Genomic DNA, 17578 nt, shown 5'->3' with positions numbered 1-17578 from the left:
GCAATATAGTGATTCACAATTTTTAAAGGTATATTCCATTTACAGTTATAAAATATTGGCTATATTCCCTGTGTTGTGCAATATATCCTTGCAGCTTATTTTATACATGATAGTTTGTACCTCTTAATCCCCTACCCCGATAACGCCCCTCCCCCTTCCCTCTCCCCACTGACCACTAATTTCTTCTCTATATCTGTGCGTCTGCTCCTTTGTTATATTTACTAGTTCCTCGTATTTTTTAGATTCCATATACAAGTGATATCACACTGTCTTTCTCTGTCTGACTTATTTCACTTAGCATATGGAGGATATTTTGTTACCCAGATTTTTAAAAGCTAGGACTTTAAGAAGCAATGTTGTGGAGACAAGCTGAATATATATTTTTTCCTCTGGGAAAAATTAAGGCTAAATCTATAAGTCTTTGTGCGTAACAGATGGATCTGAGCTTTCTCTATTTCTGTTTAAATAACCTAAAGTAGTTGTCAGGGAGTGAAAGTTGTTCCATGTTGGCCTGTTGGCATGTCGGCAGGAGCTCTCACAACACTGAAGCTCTTCCGTTTGCAGCCACTTAGGCGAGTCCTACCGGTGGCACGGGGGTAGACGGATAGACCTCCCCAGGTACGCTGCTGCCACCAGCCTCTGGGCCGGAGCCACCCGCTCGTCGCGATCCCGGGGGCGGAGGGCCCTCCCGCGGGAGGAGCGCGGGGCGTGGAGGGCGTGGGTCGGGGGCGGGGCGAGCCGCAGACTGGGTGCTCGCAGGGAGCTGTCAGTGTCAGGCTCCGGAGAGGGAGGAAGTGCTGTAGGTCCCGGAGGAGCGTGAGCCGAGCGGCCGGCGCAGCGTGAGACAGCACATCCTGCGCGCGCCGGGCCCGCCGCCCTCGGGAAGCGCACGAGCGCCGCCGCCGCCGCCGGGGAGCCGTGGCCGTGCTCTCGAGCCCAGTTGCGCAGCCGCCGCCGACCGCGTCCAGGTAAACGGGAGGTGGGGTCGCGCTCCCCGGGCCGCCGCCTCCGCGCCCCTCCTCAACCCTCCCGCCCCCGGGTTGTCGGCTTTTGGAGCCGCCGGGCAGTAGTGCGGCCGCGGCAGCCGCAGCCGGACTTTGGCCTCGGCCCCCTCCCCGGGCTCCTGCGTGCTCCGCGGCGCCTGAAAGCGGCCAAAGCACCCCCGCATCCCCCGCCAGCTGCAGCCCCTTGCTGCGGCTCTCCCGGCTGAGCCAGGAGGCGAGGGCAGATGAGAAAGAGTGAGTAGTGGTGTCATCACCTTGTGGGCTGGGAGGGGCGTCCCAGTGCGCCTCGCCTCGGTTTTCTCCTGGGGAGCAGAAGGTTAGCGGCAGTGAAATCCGCACCCCTCAGGGCAACCAGCTGACGGCCCCCGAGGGAGGGGGGGCTGCAGAGGGAGGGGAATGGGTACTGTTTGAGTACATTTTCAGCTGTCTGCAAAGCTCTTAAATGCTGTTGCTACCCGCCAAGTCGAGGGAAGCGAAGGTACTTCCAGCAAGGCATTAATTAAACACTCACGCAAGAAGGTGCCCGTTTCTCTCACTGCTGCCAAAAAAAGTGTGGCTGGGGGATGTGTTTTAGTAAACACCTTCGCGGCCGCGTGCCTCTCCTTCCCCCACTCCCACTACCGCATTGCTCTGGCCTTATAAATCCGTGCGTCGTCATCATAAGGTCAGTGACCCTGGCGACACTGATGGGAACTGAGTGTGCGGGAGTCTCATGACTTGTAATAAGGATGAACAGAAACCCAGGATCAGGACAGGAAATTACTTAGGAAATTAGAGGCTCAGCAAAATGCAGCAGATGGAATATATTCGTTATTCTGGACTCTCCCACATCTAGGTAAGGGTCAGAACAAGTAGCCAGCCATTTTCTTGCCTGGAATGCCTTTCAAGTGGGCATTGTAGACTTATTGTAGTTCAGGGTTGTGCAAAATTGCTTCCAAATATTCCAGATTAGCAGAAAACATAACCAACAGTAAGGCATGGTAGCTGCAGAAGACATCATATGGGTAATATTAGCCCAGATATGGGTGACTGCCTCTGTATACATTTTCACTGTGGAAATTATAGAGAAAGACGTTGATCAGTATTAGTAAATTTGAAATTTGCACTCAGTGCAGGTTTCGGCATGGAAAAAAAGGACCCAAACTCTGCTCTTCTGACTATGTTTCTTAGTAAAATAAAATCATACATGGCTACCACTAAGTCATCAAATGTTCTCTTCATAGGAACCAACTCCCCAATCTTTCTTAAGGTTTGAGGATCCAATGCTCCAAGAGCCATTTCTTTTAAAAATCTTCTAGCATCATCATTGGTATGTTTAATTAATATAATTGGGGGCCCAATGCAGGCTTTTTTCAGCCTGCTCAGCTCTGGGCCCCATTCTTGGCCCATAACATCTTCCACATCTCTCTTTTTCTTCCCTGTCTCAGGCACTGATGCACCTGCTTCCTCTCTCTTGGACCTCAGGGTTGCTGAGCTTCTGCACAGTGCCCTGGAGGAGAGGGATGGTTCAGCCCCTCCCCACACCCAGCCTTTCCTCCTCTCCTACTAGAAATAAGTCCTGAAGCTTTTTTGGTGTTACAGGTCTATATCATTAGGTATAATCACCACTAGGGATATGGGCAGAGAAGATAAACTCAACCCGCAGAAGAGTGTAGCAGAGTTCTCACAAGTGGTGGTCCTAGGTCCCTAGTTTCTAATGAACTGAGATGGTAAGAAGAAGTCATCAGGCATTTCTCATCATGTTTCATGCCTAAGAGGGGGCTCTATGAACTTTGTTCCCACCCCTCCTACTTCCCCAAATATTCCTTCCGGAGTCTGCCTTTAATAAGTGAGCCTTTTCCTTGACTCCAGTGCTGAGTCAAGTAATTCTTGGAGATAAAGCCTGGGTGCTGCTCTGTTCATATTCAAAACAACGATGTAGACGAGTCTTGTAAAATACATGCCAAGTTTTTAAACCCAGTCACGTCTCTTAGCACAGACAAATGTGTACAGGCTTCATCAACAGTTACATCAGTGGGCCACTCATCCTCCCTGGTCACCTTGTTTCCTTCTGTCACCTAATAGCATCAAATGTAAAGGTCACACACATGCATTGCAAACTTAAGTATATTCTTTCATCACCTTGTTCTCCCTATACTTTGCCCCATCAAATAAAACAAAGGTTGATAATATTCTGAGCACTTTAGCAGTGCTCAGTACATTTCCTAAATGTATTGCACTGCCTTTGCTGAATGTATTACATTGCCAATACATTTACTAAAATGTACTCAGCACTTGACCAGGCATTGCACTTTAAACTACTTCTCATGTATTAACTTATTTAATCCTCACAAAAATCTGATGAGGTAGATATTATTTGTAATCCTATTTGACAGGCAAGGAAACTAAGACACAAGGATGTCAAGTAACTTTCTGAAAATTGCTTGGCTAATAAGTTGTAGAGCCAGGATTTGAACCTGGGCAATCTGACTGTACTCTTCTATAGGACAGTTTATATTGGTTAATTTTCATATATTGAATACCAGGCTCTTATGTTATCTCATTTCAATCCCTATATTAATCTTATGAAGTAGACATTATTATCCATATTTTACAGATGGTGAAAAACTGAGTTAAGTGATATACTTAATACATAGCAGAGGTAGGATTCAAATCAGGTCTGACTCTAAAACCAGTACTCATCCATTTTAGCTAGCGTCCCCTGTGAGAAACAAAAAAGCTGAGCTTGTCTGTTTCTTTTGGGTTTGTTGCCCATTTTCCTTGTGAGCCATTGCTATTTCTTTTAAGCCTTAAGTGTAGCCATACTTTTTTGCCAGTTGATTGGTAGGTGTGGATGATATGGCAAAACCAACGTAGGACCATAGCTCTTTTGAAGTCAGATATTGCCTTCGTTCTGTCTCCTAATTCCCCATAATACTTTGTGGATCTCAAATACCATGTTAATAGTTGTTCCATTGATCAGGGATCCCTTTTACTAGAAACTGTTGCGTCTTCTACATTCCCTAGAAAATGTGAGAAAGTATGTTCTTTTGGGGACTTTGCTGGGACCGTGAACTTCTAGGGTTCTCTTCTTTTGAGAATTAACTAAAGTTAACTCCACTCTCATTACTCTGAAATTTATAAACCATTGCCCAGGTCCATGTAAAAAATGAGTCCTCTTGACTGGGAGCTCTTCGTTGGTACCCAGGACTTGTTTCCTTTGCTTCTCTGCAGGAAGCCTGGTACCAGACTGTCAGCGTGAAGCTTACATTGTAACATAGACGCCACTACCCAGGTGCCAGCTGAGGAGCCACATGTTTATAAAGCATCTCTTGAGTCTTTGTTTAGAGGAGTCTTCTTAAGCAGGAGTCATAGGCACCATGGAGGGCAGGCATATGAGAGTTTTCAGGTGGTCATTGAACCCGATATAATTGATGCAAAATTTTATGCATTTGTGCTAAATGCAGTTTTCTAGGGAAAGACTGGGTATTTGTGACTAAAAAGAGATTAAGAACCACTGGTTCAAGTGCACTGTTTAGGAAGGGGGAGGAGCAGCGGCCATTCTGCTGAAATGTGTTAGAAACAAGGCAAACTCTCCTGTTAGAACCAGCCAAGAAAAAATGTTCTTGGCTATCAGGACATTGCTGGCATTTCGCTACAGAGGCATGCTAGAGTGCCCAGGTCCAAGTACAACATATACTAATGCATGCTGCAACCAAGTGAGGTCTCCAGGACCTCAGGCAGCCCTAGCACTGCTCGCCATTCACTAGGCACTTACCCTTTTCACACTTAGGGTTCATCGACTCTTCCTAACATCCCTGTAAGGCTGACATTTTTATCTGCATTTGACAAACAAGGAATCAGATGATTGGAAACATTAAGCCACTCGGTCAAGGCCACATGAGGCCAGTTAGTAGAAGGGCTGGATTTCAAATGTAGGTTGGCCAGAGTCCAAAGCCTGTTTATTCTCTTCCCAACATATTTCATTGTTTCTCTATGTGGGACACCAAAAAGTGCTGTTTAGTGTAGCTTTTTATTGTGGCAGGACGGAGAGTTCCTCAGGAACACTCTCACATGCTGATAGGAAAAGCCTACATGTGTTATCAAAGGGGAACAAGAAAATTAGACATTTCTCAGCGTGGCAGAGGATAAGCGAGCCCTGCTTTCCCTTGACGTGTGTGCTCATGCCCCACACATTTGATTCTCAGGTGTGCCCAGGTATCTTGCTGAGCAGCAAATGCATAGCAGTCTACAGCCAAGCCCAGAGAGTTGATTGGTTGATTTTGCCGGGGTAGCTGCAAGACTATTCGTTGCAAAAATGAACTTACTTCAAAGCTGAGTTGTGCGGTGTTCTGGGGCTTACTTGATATCGTGGCTTCGTCGTGATCTGGAACACTAACTTGGTACTTAATCCTGGGGGGACCTCTGTTTACCAGATGACCTACATGCCCTTTAGTTTTCAGTTCGTGTCAATCCGGCGATCCTTCCCCATTGTTTCATTTTTGGGTACAGACCCGCTAATGCCATCAGTGTGGCAAACACATAAAGCAGAAATTTATGTTAGAGTCAAGAGCATTCTTTATAATAAAAATGAGTCTCAGGCACTGTAGAGGATGACTGCCTTTGATCAGCAGGTTGGCCTGGGAACAGACACCAGTGTGCTTCATTATGCTTCAACCTTTTTTCTCTCCTATAACCTTTAAAGGTTTTTAAAAAGTTTACTGCTCCCTCACCCCCACACACTTTAGGTTGGCATCTAACATGTTTATTGTAAGTTTAAAGAATCACAATGAATGTAATTTCCAGAATATTGTAAACTTTGACATTTAAAAATAAAACGATGACATCATTCTTTGAATCCAAATTAAAATTTAAGTGCTATACCAACCTCTATTTAAAAAGTACCTGAAGAAGCTCTTCATCAAAAGGGTATTTTTATACCTTGTGGTCAAGCATCACAGTAAGATTTGTGTTTCCTTTTTTTCCCCTGGTAATGGAGGTGGGAAAGGAGGCCCTGAATGATTGTACAACCACAGGTGTGTTCTCTGGTTGGTCAGTTTTTGGAAAGCCTACAGACAGAAGTTCCGGATCTCGAAATTATGATGTTATTAGCTCATAATAACATTCCTGCATGCTCTTTAGAAAGCCTCATGGATGCCAGCGGCACACAATGCCAGTTTGAAGAGCACATATTTATCTAGCACAGGTGCTGTGTGTTACAGGTCACTGCGGGGCCAGTGCCGGGAGCCAGGTCCATGGCCTTCGTCTATGTGGCTCAAACTCAAGGTGGCAGGGCCAGAAAGAACAGCAGAGCCACTGGTCCCATCTCTTGCCCTCAGGCAGGTGACTGTATGGATAGTTGTCTTTCTGCTATTTAGTGATTTACAGGAAGAGATCTGCCCATTCCAGTGTTTTTAGATCACTGGTTCTCAGCCAGGAGTGATTGTCCTTCCCAGGGGACATTTGGCAATGTCTGGAGACATTTTTGGTTATCACATTTGGGGAGAGAGGGTGGCTGTAGGCATCTGTAGTGGGGAGGATCAGGGTGCCACTGGACAGCTTACAATGCACAGAACAGCCAAGGTTAAGAAGCCCTGCTTTAGATGTTCTGGTTTTCTATTGAAATCTTCTCTGCTGTAATTTAAGTCCATTTCTTTGGTCTTCTACAAGATAAGAAGAGCATAACATTTAAAAGGCAGCATAAGGGAAAGGAAAGAAAAAGCCTGATATTCCACTGACTGCCTGTGTGAGCCTCAGTTTCTTCATCTGTGAAATGGGGCTAACAATACTTGGCTTGCAAAATTATTGTAAGGATTGCAGATAATGAGAGTACTGGGTCCAGTATGTGGTACGTGCTCAATGCGTGGAAGATACTTTTTATTATTCAACAGCCGTGATACCACTCTTTAGCCTTATCTTCTCAGGGACTTGTGTGATCTTGCCCTGCTTTGAACCAAAGGTATGCTTTTAAAAAGTGAATTATGCTATGTACCTGCCTCCTTCCACTTCAAGACACTAGGCTCCCTGAGGCATCCTTTGTATCTTTCAGCAGAGGGTCTTGCACGTGGTAGATCTCAACGAGCTTTGTTGACCTGAAATATTAGCCAGAATAAATCCTACTTAATTTTCCTTTTATTATAAGATTTAATTCTTTTCCCCTTGGATTATTTTAATGTGTTTAGTAAAACATTCACTTCCTTAAATGTAGCTGCTATTGCACGTCTGGGCCCAATATGAACGTGGGCTTGGTAATGCCTAGAATTCTGGAAGCCTTGCCTTCCTGAATCAGGATCACATTGAACATTTCTGCTGGGGGAAGGGCACTCTTGAGGAAGATAATCTTTCATTCTAGAAGTGACGGGTAGGATGGTTTGAGTCTTGTGTTTTCCTTTATGAGTCCCTTGGTCTAATTCTTTTGATCTGGCTTTGATCTGACACTCTCTGAGCAGGGCAGTACTTGGGTTCCTTTCTGGGAGGGGGAGGGGAAATTTTGATTCATTTGTCAGATTTCTATTTTATGCTAACATCTAGAGTGAAACCAAGAGTAACACATGTATTTTAAATAGCTCTAATGAATGAATGATGACAATATTTTATATCCTTTGCCTACAGTTTCCCTTGTAGGATACGGATTTTCCCGCTCTAACTTGAAATAGTACCCATTTCTTTGTTTGACAAGCTGGAGGTTTTAGTAATTGAAATGGAATGAAGTCCTCTCCTTTTGAAAGTAGTTTAGATCCTGTTGTGCACATATGTAAGCCTTTAAAAGTTGATCAAGTTGTTGAATGTTATAGTGGGCCCATGTGGAGAGGATGATCATGGGATTCTGTCTTAGAAACAGCTTGTGGGATTTTAGTAGTTGCTGGGTTTGGGTGGCTGAAAGGGTAGAAGGCCCTGTGGGGAATGTGTGTTTTGACAGTGTCCCCTTTTAAAATGAAGCGTGTCTCCTATTTCATCATCTCCCCCATTAGTATCAAAATAGCAAGGGGTTGTGGGAATTGGTGTGTATTTTGTGGGAGAAAGAATAACAGAAAACTTCTCTGCTTGTTTCCTTGAAAAGTGTGACTTTGTTCACTTTCAGAAGGTATAGGTTACCACTGGCTCCGAAAGAGGATCCTCTCTCTTTGAATGTTTTCAGGCTCAGAGGAAAGTGAGAGTCTATTTACCTAAGTTAAAATGCCAAACTAAATCTCCCAATGCAAATATGGACCACCCAGGGACTTTGTAAAGGCCAGGTTTGTGGTTTTGAATACAGATTTTCCTGCTTCCTCTTTTAAGCTTTTTAATATTTTTCGAATGCTGCTGAAAAGTAATTGGCATATCAAGTAAGGATGAAATCTCATATCTTTTGCCATGAACTTTAAAGGGGGGAATTGTACTCATTTCCTTTGAGAGCTTTTTGTTTTTCAAAATAAAGAAATATGAATTACTAAAATTTGAAGGCCAAGTTGTAGATTTCAGTTTAAAGTAGATAGAAAAGTTGGGTTACAAAACAGTTATAGGAGAGGAGAAGGATACTCTCTTCAAATGTTCCCTTTCCCAAGTACATTGTGCCTAGACAGAGCCATTTACCTCAGTAAACTGGGTAGAACTTTGCTTTGGGGGATAGGCGAGGGTATTGGAAACATCACCTCAGTTAAAAAACAAAATTCAACTGAGTAAATTTTACAAATCTTATTGGGTTTTTTTTCAGCAAAATATGAATTGGGTAGCGTCCCATCTAGCAGATAGAAAGGAGCTCTGAAGAGCTTTACAAAATGAAAGACTTTTGTAGGCAGAAGGGGGCAAGACAAGGAAGTTACTAGGGAAAGAGTGGATTGTTTGTGGCAAGGTCACCTTCCTTTAGGGGATGGCAGGGTCTACGAGGCAGATTACCTGCCTAGTGCTGATCAGTAATTCCGGATACACCAGTTTAAGTTTCTACTCCCAGGAGAGGTTGAAACTGTAATTAAGTTAGGTATTAAGACTCAGTTTGGTGATGTGGGTTAGCACAAGTGACTCTGTTTGGGGCCTGTTGTCTTTCTCTCTCTTTTTTTTTAAATAACAGTTCCCGCCTTTTGATCAGACTCTTAGCTTTACTGAGAGATGTGATCAAAATTTAAGGCATTAGAACCACTCCCAGCTACCGCTCTGAAGTTCTCATGTTTTTTTCTTTTACTCATCCTCTCTGTGGTATTCACAGGTCACAACTTCAAGTTCACATTTTTTACACCGGTCATTTTCTTTGCTTCTTTTCTGAAATTCCAGTCTTAGAGAGATCATTTGCTTGGTGGTTGCCTCCTGTGAACATGCATTTAAAGCTTTTGTGAGAATACATCGTGCCAGGGAGATTACTATGATTGTTATAAACAGGACAATTCCCAATGTCTGGAGTGCACTTCAGAGCCATGGTCCTCAAGACCCAACTGATCAAAATCTATTAAGTCAAAGAAAGACCCCATTGAAGTAGTCGCTTTCTTAAGCCAACTGACTTGCTCAGTGATCTTGTATAGCTGAGTTTCAACTTCCCCAGAAGTGTTAATACAGGTACAACAGGTGGTATTGACCATAGCACGGACACCTAGTTCAGCTAAAAGACAATCAAGGGCTATCCTATTATCAAGAACAACCTTGGCCAGAGAGTCTGAGGATTTTTCTTGTGCAGCTCTTGCTTTAGAAGTGGATTCTGCAATGTTTTCAAGAGTTGAGGAGAGATTCTTGATCATAGCTTCATCTGTACTCACTCTGAACCAGGAAAGTAGGGACTTGCCAACAGAAGCAAATCCGGAATCATGAGCACCTTCTGGTAGGTCTTTTCTAACTCAATGATGTAAATTCAGGGGAGGTGACCAATGAGCTGTGTCAGTCTGTGAACAGTTAGGGGCACAGTTAGGTTACCTAAGAGGCATTGCCCAGTTATATGCCAGCCATCCAGGCACTCGTAGGCCCAAGGAGAATAATAACCACTACAGACAAAGGTAAATCCTGAGGGGGCACAAACCGCTCCCGCTAATGTGGCACTCTTGATGAATTCATTCGAAGGGATTGTTGCATTTACCCATTCAAGACAAGGGTCAGTTAGGTTTCCAGTGCATTTGGGAGGTTAATCTCCTAACCTGAAATAAAAAGTTGCTCTAAATTACTTGCAAAAATGGGTGCTGCTGGTGAGATCTTTTCATGATTGGGGGAAGATCTGATTTAGATAATCATAAGAATGTGAGTGTGCAAATGTACTACAGTTTGTGTAGGTGTTTGTGTCTAATTGGTCAAGTAGAGTTATCAGTGGAGAAAGTTAAAACAAGCACTGGCTATAAAAGTTGGACTCTGTAAGTGCCTTTTAAGGGGAGTCAATTATAGTTTGTGGTGACGTTGGGAATAGGAGAATAATTGGTCACAGGGAGGACTAGGGGGTCTCTAGCATCATGGACACATCAGAGATTTTGATGACAAATGCAACAGTCTGAAAGATTATCCCCCTTCACAGTGGCCTGGAAGATAACAGATGATGGCATTATCTTTCCAGGTCAATGCCAGAGTGAAGGAAAGACAGGAAGAAGAAAAGGGTTTATGTTTACTTAAAGTTTGAAGTCTTGATCCGGTGTTTGGTAGAAGCAGTCTATCTTGATGTTGGCTACTTCTCTTCCTAGTCAGTTTGATTTGCAGGTCTCCAGTGCTTGTATAGGACCAGATATCAGGTGGAGCCTTCTTAAGCTTTGAGATATGTACCCAGGGTTCAATGCCTTTTAGTTTTGTAGTGGTGTCAGCAGTCAGGAGCACTTGGTAAGGTCCCTTCCAACTGAGTTCAAGAGCTGTCTTCCTCTGATGATGTTTCCAGAATACCCAGTCACCAGGCTCCTGTGGCCAACAGGATCCTTTGGGATCTGGGAGAGCTTTTTTTTTTCTTTTTTTTTTTTAACATCTTTATTGGAGTATAATTGCTTTACAATGGTGTGTTAGTTTCTGCTTTATAACAAAGTGAATCAGTTATACATATACATATGTTCCTATATCTCTTCCCTCTTACATCTCCCTCCCTCCCACCCTCCCTGTCCCACCCCTCTAGGTGGTCACAAAGCACCGAGCTGATCTCCCTGTGCTATGCGGCTGCTTCCCACTAGCTATCGATTTTACGTTTGGTAGTGTATATATGTCCATGCCACTCTCTCACTTTGTCCCAGCTTACCCTTCCCCCTCCCCATGTCCTCAAGTCCATTCTCTAGTAGGTCTGTGTCTTTGTTCCCTTCTTGCCACTAGGTTCTTCATGACCTTTTTTTTTTTTTTTTCCTTAGATTCCGTATATATGTGTTAGCATACTGTATCTGTTTTTCTCTTTCTGACTTACTTCACTCTGTATGACAGACTCTAACTCCATCCACCTCATTGGCAGAGCTTTTTTTAATCTGTTGGTGATAAGCTTCAGCATAAGACATTAAAGACTTACAATAGCTGGTCATGTTAATGTGAAATAACAAGGGATCAACAGAAAATTTGTACACAGTAGACATTGGTCTGCTGGTGACTATCTTATGTGCAGTAAGTTTATGTTTCCCAAAAGGGGTACTGTGAATAGTCAGCAAAACCAGAGTCAATACCTTAGGCCAAGGGAGTCGAACAATTTGAGCAAGTTTGGAGATTTGGAATTTAAGGATCCATTACTTCTCTCAACCTTGCCTGATGATTGAGCGTTATAGGGACAGTGACGATTTCAAGAAGTTTACAAGGTTTTGTTAAAGCTTATATGATTTGCCCAGTGAAGTGGTTACCTCAGTTGCTGAAGATTGTGGAAGGTACACCTCAAGTGGGAAACACAGTTTCTAACAGTTTCTTTGCCACTGTGAAGGCATCAGCCTTGCAGCAGGGGAAGGCTTCAACCAATCCAGAAAACATACAGACGATAAGAAGAACATATTGATAACTCATGCTGAGTGGCAGTTGAATGAAGTCCAGCTGCAGGTGTTCAGAGGGTCCAGAGGGAGGACGTTTGTGGCCTCTGGGAACAGACATAGTTTTTTCAGGATTATGGACCTGACAGGTCACACATTGGTGGTAAACTGTTTTTATAATTTTATAGAAGGCCCTCCACCAGTGTTTATTCATGATTTCAGTCATCTTAATTGCACCATGGTGGGTGAAGGAATGCAAAAACCAAAAAATGGGGTTTGCCAGGGAGTCAGGAAGAGCCAGGCACCATCCTGGGTTTCCTGTAGCCCTGACCGGTCATTGAATTTACAACCATTGTTTGCCCATCATGATTCCTCTGACTCAGAAGCAGGCTGTTGCCTGTTGCAAGGACATCGGGGTGGCAGAAGTCTGGAACAAGGGCTCATTTTTTTTTTTTTTTTTAATTAATTAATTAATTTATTTTGGCTGCGTTGCGTCTTCGTTGCTGTGTGCAGGCTTTCTCTAGTTGTGGTGAACTGGGGCTACTCTTTGTTGCGGCGTGCGCGCTTCTCATTGTGATGGCTTCTCGTTGACAGGACGTGGTGTCACGAAATGGGATGTTATTACCTCGAGGTCTTGGGGCTCACCTTCTTCAGGCAGGGGTAGTAACGTAGCAGGATTAAGGACCTTATAATGTTTAGATGCAGTTTAGGTGGTGAAAGCAGAAGGACCTCATAGGAGGTTAGTCTGTTTGCAGAGAAATGTTGAGTCAATTCAGAATTAAGAAGACCTTGGACAATATGTGGAGTTTGTAAATAAATGTCATTTCCTAGGGTTAAATCTGCTGAGGCTTCTGCTAACTTTGCAGCAACAGCCTTAAGGCAGTTGGGATAGGTACGAGCAACTGCATCAAATTGTGTGCTGTAATAAGCACCAGGCCTATGCTTACCATGTTCTTGTGTGAGCATTCCCCAGGGCTTGGTTATCTCTTTCATGTACAAATAAGGGGAAAGGTTTTGAAGTTGGGTGGCCCTGGGGCAGGCGGTTCTTGCAGCACTTGTTTTAGTTTGATAAAGGCCTGCTCATGTTTATCTTCCCCAGGAACTGGTTCAGGGACTGAGTTTTTAGTGAGTTCATAGAGCAGGAAAGCCACGAGAGAAAAATTAGGAACCCATAGTCTGCAATAACCAGCCAGGCCTAGGAATCCACAAAGTTGTCGCTTAGGTGTTGGCCTAGGGAATTCTTGGGTTAGCTTAATTCTTTTTGGAGACAGCTGGATTCCTTCAGTGCTTAGATTATGACCTAGGTAATGAGTAGTGTCTAGAGATAATTGTAATTTTTCCTTGGAGACTTTATGTCCTTTTTTAGCTAACTGTTGTAGCAAATAAGTGGAATTCTTTATGGATGCCTCTTTGGTAACTGAATATAGCAAAAGGTCATCTATATTCTTACTGTAGAAGGGTCGATTTCCTAGGAACCTGGAGGGTACGTAAATCTTGATGGAGCACTTGAGAAGGGGCCTCAATGAACCCTTGAGGCATGCCTGTCCAAGTATATTGTTGATTGTTCCAAGTAAAGATGCATAGATAGTGGCTGTTGGGGTCCCCAGGGATGCTGAAGAAGACAAAGCTCCACAACGGTGAACCATCTTGAGTCTGATGGAACTTGGGACAGAGGATTTTGGGGAATGGAACAACTGGAAAATGGGGAATCTTGTTAATAGCTCTCAAGTCCTGGACAAATCGCCATCCCCACCCATTAGGTTTTGGGACTGACAAGACCAGGTGTTACAGGGGCTGGTACAGGGAATGGTTAGCCCCTGCGTGAATTGGTCTTCTATTATTGGTATGAAGCCTTGTGTGGTCTTAGGTTTTAATGAATATTGAGGCAGTTTAGGAAGAGGTTTAGTTATGTCTCTCCGAATTTTTATAGGCTCTGCACTTCTTACTCTCCCGGTGTCAGTGTTAGAGGTAGCCCACAGATTTTCAGGCACCTCGATTAAGTTAGAGGTCTTTTGCTGGAATTCTTCCTCTTCTGTATCAAGGACAGATTGTAAAGAACATAAAAGATCAGGTTCCGGTTGGTCAGGACATTCTAAGGTGAGGTCTCCATTAGAAGCAAAATTTATTAGCTCTTTTAATTTAGAAAGGAGATCGCTACCTAATAGATTGACTACAGCTGTATCACAGAGCAAAAAGGAATGTTTTTCAGTGAAAGGTCCCAGAGTCATTTATACTGATTGAGATAGAATTTTATTAGATACCCACCGTGGAAACTTCTTTTTCACTCCAAGGCATTTGTTGTCCTCTGGGTTTTAAAGTAGAGAGTGTAGCTCTGGTATCTATCACAATTTGGCAAGGTTTCCCATTAAATTTTAATTTCCCCTTGGCTATGTAAAGGAATTACTGGTGGCAGTTTACCAGAGAATCTGTCGGAGTCCCGTCAACTCTTGGAGGGACCCATATGAGGGCCCCCCTTTGGGGGAAGATATGAGAGAATTTAAGTTGATGTTGAAGAATTTTTACAGGATCAATGAGAGCAATCTTTTTTCCAGTACCCCAGTTGATTACAATTGAGACATGGATCCCTAGGCCAATGTTTTGATGATGGACCCTCTTGGAGGGTGCAGTGTGGGAGGCCCAGGTATTATTTTAGGTCTCTGGCCTTGGAACTATTGTAGTTGTAAAGGCTAATAGTTTGGCAGACTTTTGTTTACGGTCTTATTCCAAAGTCCTTTCAAAGTGCTCAGCAGTGGTCATGGGTTCTGTCAAACCAGTGGCCTCCCGTCCTATTTTTTGCCTTTTTATCAATCTGCTAATCTCAGGAGATAATCCATTTACAAGCTGGGCAACTAGAGCAGGTTGGGTGACATCATTTATGGTATGGAACCCAGGATGCCTTAGGAAGAGAGCTTCCAGTTGGGTTTTAAAGTTGGCCACAGATTCATTTTTCGTTCGCATGTTTGAATAACAGACCAATCATCGCGGGCAAGGAAGACTCTAGGAATGGCTATTAGAAGATCAGCTGCATTTTGCAAGCTTTTTCTGCTCCATAAGGGGACCGTGATGAAGATCGAGGATCTTGAATATCATCAGTAGGGTTACGCCATCCTGCTTCTTGCATACAGTTTTGGGCTTCACCAGGTCCTACCAGCATGTGCACGAGCTGATAAAGATCTGGCAGCCCCAGATCATAGGCTCCAATGAGGACTCTAAATACTTCAGAAAACTTTTGGGGATCCTCCGTGGGTTTAGGAAATTCTTTAATTATGGTCCTTAGCTTGGTCTTTGGCCGAAGAGTGAAAGATACCTGGGGAGGATCTCCTGCAGCCTTGGGTGGGTGGTTTATTTTAAAAGGTGACTGTCCAGGGTGGAAAGGCAGATTAGATAGAGAATTAGAGAGCATGAGTACTCAGGTAAAGGTGGATAGAGGGGAGCAGGAGGAGTTACGTGTCTTACTGTCTTTTATTTTAGGTACCTCTTGCATCTTTATTAATTTTTAATTAGCCTTTTGCAATGAATTTTTTAATGATGCTGTTTTGGAATCTTGAAGCTTTTTGGAAGCTTCTGCATACCAATTGAAATAGGTATCCCATTCTGTTTGTTGATTTGGGAACTCTTGCTTTCAAATGTAGTTCTTAAATGAACAGTCAATCTAATTGGAACATTTCCTATCATGGCCATTGTAATTCTAGGTTGTTTTTAGTAAGATTTTGCAATTTTTGTAGATATATACAGTTTCCAGGACTATAGTTCTTAGAGAAAATGAGCAGGTGTGCCAGAAGGTGGCATGCTCAACTCTGGAACTTAAAGATCCCATTTTTTTTTTTTTAAGCTAGCTAGGTCTTGGGTCTCTCCGAGCCAAATTAATACCTAAGAGGGATGTGCTGGTAGACCGGGGATTGTGTGGTGTTTTACAATGTACCTTGTTGGATGAAAATTTTCTTGGGTTTAGTGGGTGACCTAGTGTCAGTCTAGCCATTCTGTGACCAACTTATCTAGCACAGGAGTCTTAGAGTTAGGTAGCACTCTAACAGCTTTTAAGTTCTCAATCCAGGCCCACCAGTTTTGCAGCTTTTGGCTTCTGAGATTCCATTAGTAATAGCCTCTATCTGTATAAACGAGACAAACAAACATGTGCACACTAGCACACCAGCAGCATCAAAGACATGTCCCTGTGGACTGGCCTTGTGCGTACCACCAGCAATTCTTAGTGTGATACTGGGGACTGGGGAAAGGACTGAATCAGCAGACCCCAACAGATGGTGACTGCAGACTAGGATTCCAAACAAATGAGGAATTGAAGACTGAATCACCAGCAGTTCCCAACATGGAACTAGGGATTTTAGTCAAGTAGGGAAATGTGGACTGAAGCAAGGGTAGGGACTTGGGTTCCAGATGGAGCTGTCTGCCAGCTCAAGGTGACCCGCTAAGCCCTGGACTGGAAAGTCAGTTAGATTGGGACCTCTGCACAAAGACAGCAGAGCTGAGAACTGAGAGGAACTTACCCACAGCCCTCAGAGATGATGAGAAACAAGAGAACTGAAAAGATTTGTGGGTACCATGCCTGTGTTTCTCATCATCCCTGAAGCTGTGAAAAGTTTCTTTTGAATCCCACTGCCGCCACCAAGTCTGTTAAAAAACAAAATTCAACTGAGTAAATTTTAAAGATCTTAACGGCTTTATTCAACGATTCATGCATCAGGCTGCATCCCATTTACCTCACTAGTGCCGATCAGGTGATTCCAGATTGACTAGTTTAAGATTCTGCTCCTGGGAGGGATTGAAACTTTAATTAAGTTAGGTATCAAGTTTTGGTTTGGTGACATAGACTTAGCACAGGTGACTCAATTTTGGGCTTGTTGTCTCTTTTTTTTTAACACCCCTTGACAATGTCAACCCCACCATTGCCTTCCTAAACACTGGGAAGGTAGATCTGGGCAGCACGTGGAAAAGAATATTTTGTAAACTCTTTGGGGAAAATTCAGAATGAAAGTTACTTTAACCAGGACACAGTGTTCTGACAACCATATGTTTAATAATGACACTTAGTGCTTTCTTAGTCTTTACACCTGTTAAAGAAAAATTTATTCATAACACTTGTTAAAGAAATGGTAATACAGGCTTTATTCAGGGGGACTATGTATCGTGATAGATATCAGGACCACTGCAATGGGGTTTTGCAATGGAGAGAAGGATTGTGCTCAACTCTGAATACAAGGACAGGTGGGAATTTATAGCCAAGTAGCCGGGTGGGGATCAGTGGATGGAAAATTATTAAGAGGAAACATCAGGGATAAGGGCAGGGATTCAGGCTAAACGAACCTAATAGGATTCTTGATAAAGGCAGGCCAAGGTGATCAGCTGTCACTTGGGAGGTGGTGGGGTGTGAGGAATCCAATCAGATATCAATCAGGTGCTGGTGTTCAGGTATCGTGGGTGGGGGATTCTGGGTAACTGACTTCTCAGGACTCTTGCTAAAATTGGGCTCTTGAGAACCTGCCCACAGACTGGGCCTAGTTGAAAACCACTCGGAGGAACCTGTCTAGGGTTTGGTCAAGGAGAGAGTCTTTGTGACACCCTTTTCAGAGGGCAGTCCACAGCAGGCGTGGGTGGGGGGTGGTAAAGGAGGGTACTGGAAGCTGCCAACACCAAATCAAGAAAGGTGAAAAGTAACCAGAATGCTGGATCATTGGAGTGTGTTGGGGCCATGGGAGTGTACTGATAGGGTTAGGC

The 17578-nt window shown here is 43.7% G+C and overlaps 1 protein-coding gene across 2 annotated transcripts in view; it reads left to right on the top strand.

Moving 5' to 3' along the window:
* Nucleotides 1-799: 799 nt before the first annotated feature.
* Nucleotides 800-17578, top strand: part of DYNC1I1 (dynein cytoplasmic 1 intermediate chain 1) — a 333523-nt gene continuing 316744 nt past the window's right edge. For both annotated transcript variants that reach the window (XM_061197769.1, XM_061197770.1), the window contains exon 1: nucleotides 800-968. The gene's annotated coding sequence lies outside the window, so the exon portion shown is untranslated. The remainder of the gene's footprint in view (nucleotides 969-17578) is intronic.

The sequence above is a fragment of the Eubalaena glacialis genome, chromosome 8 (assembly GCF_028564815.1).
Source record: "Eubalaena glacialis isolate mEubGla1 chromosome 8, mEubGla1.1.hap2.+ XY, whole genome shotgun sequence".
In the NCBI taxonomy this organism is placed as follows: domain Eukaryota; kingdom Metazoa; phylum Chordata; class Mammalia; order Artiodactyla; family Balaenidae; genus Eubalaena; species Eubalaena glacialis.
This window is presented reverse-complemented; position numbering and strand designations above follow the sequence as displayed.